General features: G+C 38.9%; 1 protein-coding gene across 1 annotated transcript in view; it reads right to left on the reverse strand.

Annotated features, from left to right (window-relative positions):
• Nucleotides 1-94, reverse strand: part of LOC116671265 (protocadherin-15) — a 173982-nt gene extending 173888 nt beyond the window's left edge. Inside the window, exon 1 of the mRNA XM_032502389.1 lies at nt 1-94. This exon is cut by the window's left edge and continues 159 nt beyond it. The gene's annotated coding sequence lies outside the window, so the exon portion shown is untranslated.
• Between the last annotated feature and the right edge of the window lie 4566 nt (nt 95-4660).

Raw genomic sequence — 4660 nt, forward strand, 5'->3', positions numbered from 1 at the left:
GAGAGAGAGCAAGAGAGAGAGCAAGAGAGAGAAAGAGAGAGAGAGCAGAGAGCAGAGAGAGAGAGAGAGAGGCGATGCGGAGTCAGAAAGGGAGGTTGTTTCGGAAGGTAGTCGCGCATTTACCGCAGGAGCAGCAATCGTCAGCAGCGATCGGTGCTCCACCGTAATCTAATTATGTCCACGGCCAAAAGCGCAGAGATTACCGGGTGGTTGCTCTGCTCTTTGCGCCCCATGGCGGAGAGGCAAGTATAGGAACACTGTTAGGTACAGTAACTCATCAAATGTTAACTCGTCAGTATCCACCCACACTGAAAAGTTACCACTGAAAACAACATATTTTCACATATCTTCCCTTAGTTAAACAGCGACATGTTTTCTTTTCTGGCCTTATTATCTCACATATCTGCTACAGGTGACCACAGTCCCAAAAGGGCGGACCTTGCAGCATCATGCACGACCAGGCAAGACATTGTTGGCCACTGTGAAAACACAGATGATGAGAAGACACCGTACAATTAACACTTGGCTTTAAAGAAGCCCTATTTATTTAAGAGGAACTGCTCCTTTATAAATATTCCACATTTCCAAGTCAATGTAAGGTATACCATCAAGGGAAGTCACCCATCAGACTATTTTTCCACCAATCAATAGTAGTCCCGTTTACACTTCCTTCACTGCCAAAAGTGAACATCTAACCCATGATATTTTAATAGCTACACAATAAAGCAGTGAAGTCAAAGTGAAGTGAATGTAAATATACCCCACTATAAGTAAAAGTCCAGAATTTAAAACGGTAGGTGAGTCAAATTGTACTTTTGGCGTGTTTTATTATATACATATGAATTTATTCAGTTTGAAGTAGCATTTTAGATGTTATATCATGATGTATAAATGGGTGAAGACCCCTTTACATACAGTGCTTGAGTAAACATACTTACTTTTCACCACTCTACAGTACTAAATTGTACAACTTTTTACAATTTAATCCCCCAATTCCCCCAACTTGCATGTTTTTGTACACAGAAACAACTCTACACACAAAAACTCAGGAGGGAAACAACATAATTTACATATAATTCTACATTTATTGCTAAACTTTTTGACTAATCATTCTGAATAAAAGTAACATAACTCCCTAAATTGTAGTCTATAAAAATAGGTTGTTCCTACAAACAATTGTAATTTTGTAATGAGCCTATTGGCACAGGGGGAGATGCAGAATACATGCTGTCTGAAGAAGTGTCACAGCCTGCACTTTTTAAAAATAACTACTTTGAGTAGGTAGAAATACGTAGCAAAACTGAACTCCTGCAAAGACTCTGTAAAAAGTTGATTATATATTGTCAGAGTGGATTAATGAATCTCTAAAGTCTCTGTAGAAAGCTTTTGTGTAATCCTGCTCCGAAGCTTTCACTATCTTTGTATTATAAAGATTTCTCTCAGCCTGCTGATCTCTTCACTGTTTGTTTTGAAAGAAGATTACTTTCTAGGCATTTGCACATGGTTGTTTTGTGAGCCATTGCACTTTCCCATATTACTACATTGTCACTTAATATAGATCAACATAGCAATAGGAATAGGCCACGAGAATATGAGAACAGTTAGTATTGACTTAATTTACTTTGTGTCAAATCTGTTAGCCCATCTGGGTAAAGAAGTACAATAAATAAAAGAAAAACTATCCGAAACTGAGTAAACCTTTGCCCAATCAGTCAAGACACCCACCTTGACTTTCACATCTATTTAGCTACATTGCTAATACAAGATGTAGTTTACAGCCAGTTGTAAAAAGGCTTGGCACAATATAGGTTTGGTGTAAGGAGGTGGCATTATGGATCCCAGGAGTTCTTTTAAATTTGCGGTTTAGAGGAATACATAGTATGCTATAGTATGCATAGTATGCCATTCTTCTTCTTTAACTATGATCTGTCATCACAAATCAGCAAAAAAAACAAAAAAATATGTTATTACCATGAGAAATTCCCAGCATTACAAAGTGATGCACAATCCAAAAGTGCTTTGCAGCAGTCAAGGATCAGCCTTCTTTGACTATAGTAATGCACCTCAACCACAATAAGTTATCATTCAGGGCTTTATCCTCTGCTAATAAAATATGTGAAAGGAAGCATAGTAGCACCATCTGGTCAATGATATCCAGGTGCATTTATCAATTACTTTCTTTATTTTGTAATTGAATGGCAAAGTTTAGATATGATAGGTGGAACCAGACCAGTTCAGGCTCCCATATGACTGATCATACCTGTATGTCTGTGGGAATAAAGTATAGTTATTGTATGTGACTGACACTCAATGCACCAATAACTGTAACAGCTGCATCTACTGTACATTGATTTCTAAATGAATTGCCTGTTGGTTATACATCGAGCTGGCCAACCATAACGGCTACAGACTAACTCTAATTTCAGATCTGATAACGCAATCAAAGGATTGAAATTACTACCAGTAAAAGGGGTTTGCAGGCCAATGGCCAGGCCAATTATAGCCCCTATACCACTGTGATCTTACTTGTGTGTCCATCTGCTCTGTTCTGCTCTGTGGGATTACCCCAAATCCTATTGAGCTCAGGGAATGGCAGCCAAGATCAGTAGGCCTGAACTAATCATGACAAACCACCAGAACAAGAGAGGTTTGTCTTTTCCAACAAAGCACAAGATGGATAAAATAAGGAATTATCATTCACTGATTATTAATGATCATCTGAATTGGTACAATTAGTCGCAGATGGCATACTAAATATCTATTATTGCCAAAAAATAAAAAGTGGATGCAGCGGGAGGCAAAAAGCCTGAGAGCTGGTTCAAGGTACCTTCACATAACCGTTGATTTCATAATATTGTCGATCCGTAATGGTTAAATTCTCTTTCCACTGGCTTGCCTCCACAAGAAGTAGAGACACTGCAGTGCAGAAGTCAGATACACAAGCAAGTAGAAAGTTGTCTTATAAAAACTACCTTTTAATCACAGCCGGTTTTTATCATATCTGTACCAATGTTCTCTGTCTCCCTCTCTCTCCTTCTCCTTTACTTAAACCAAAAGCTCTAACGCTATATATATATGAATGGCAGTAATTTAATAGGTGTATGTGCTTTCTTTCGTACTCTTACTAATACCAATGCAAGAAAAGGTAACCACTGAATAATATTTGTTTGTTTTTTAGGTAAAGGGCATGAGGCAAAGGTTCAGTGAAGCAGCTATGCGCTGCACTTTAACAGAGGTGGAGCAGACAAACCAGACTTATATTTGAAAAATCAACCAGCTAGTGTTCATTCTTAAAATCTTCTCTCTTGCAAAACAAAAAAAAATCAGTTTAAAAACACTTTTAATATCGTATCAATCAATTTGTTTGTATTGCTTGTTAAAATTTAATTTTGAGCAGCTCATTGCTGCCCCTTGTGGCTGTTGCTGGGGATCCTCAGGGGGCAGAGATGAGCCCATTTCATCTTGATCCACCACAATGGCACAAGTGACACAAAGGTGAGATTTATGCTTCATCAGATGTATTTTCAGTAATTTTTTCAGTTGTGTAAAATAGACTAAAGTCAAGGACTAACTGGTTGGCACATGTACATCTGTTGCAGTGCAGCCGCTTTTCTTTTTAACTCTTTAGGACCGTCTCCCACCCAGTGAAAAAGACAGTCCCAATCAAGGCTAGTGGTAAATCTGTTTCAATCAGAATTTCAATCAGAAATAACGCCCCTCCATAGTTAGTTAGGGAAAAGGTTTGGTTCCGGTTCAGGTAGGGGGAAACACATATTGAAGGAGGAACATACTTCAGCACAACACCAGCATGGGATGTGCCCGGCCCGGGGCCAGAGGGCTCTGCAGCAGGTGATTTAAACTGCACCAGAACAGCATTGGTACCAATCTACCGAGCACTGGTTATTAAGATTGGGTGCCTGAGCAAAGCCCAAAAAATAATAAAAAAACAACACCCACCCCAGCGACAGCCTGTTTACCAGGCTGACTTCTAGCAAACGATACAGAAGAATCCACTGCCACCAGACTACAGAGCAGCTTCTTTCCTCAGGCTGAGACTCAACTCCACGACAGCCTCTGCACACCACTGTAAGTATATTACCTTTCTTATTAACCTCAGCTCATGTGTTACACAGGATGTAGATTGCACATTGTTCTATATATATATATACAGTAACTGCATCTAAGTAATTTGTATTAAACTACTCTATTTCGGTCTTATGCACACTACAATACAATAATCTCTGTAGTACTCTCACTCCCACTACAGTGTTTACACTATATCTTGTGATTACACTGATATTGTACATATTTCTGTGTGTAAACATGAGAGCATGCAGTGGCCTATTTTCAATGACTGACTAGCTGACGGTTCTCTGTCTCATAAGAATCTGTAAGACAAACAAATGTAATGAGCCAAGATGTCAGCATATGTCAGCATAGGTTTTATAACATGTATTCTGTTTGACAACAGACGCTGTACAGGATTCATTCATCAGACACACTGGGACAAATACAAAGACAGAAAGCAAGATTTTACCACAGAAAATGGAAGAGTAAGAGAAACATGAAAGAAAACGTAGTTAAATCCAACTAGCACTGGAGCCCTTTCTGGTGCATTTGGGAGAGCAGATGTTAATAGCTTAACGGGGCTAAGCAGTAA

The sequence above is a fragment of the Etheostoma spectabile genome, chromosome 21, assembly GCF_008692095.1.
Source record: "Etheostoma spectabile isolate EspeVRDwgs_2016 chromosome 21, UIUC_Espe_1.0, whole genome shotgun sequence".
Lineage (NCBI taxonomy): Eukaryota > Metazoa > Chordata > Actinopteri > Perciformes > Percidae > Etheostoma > Etheostoma spectabile.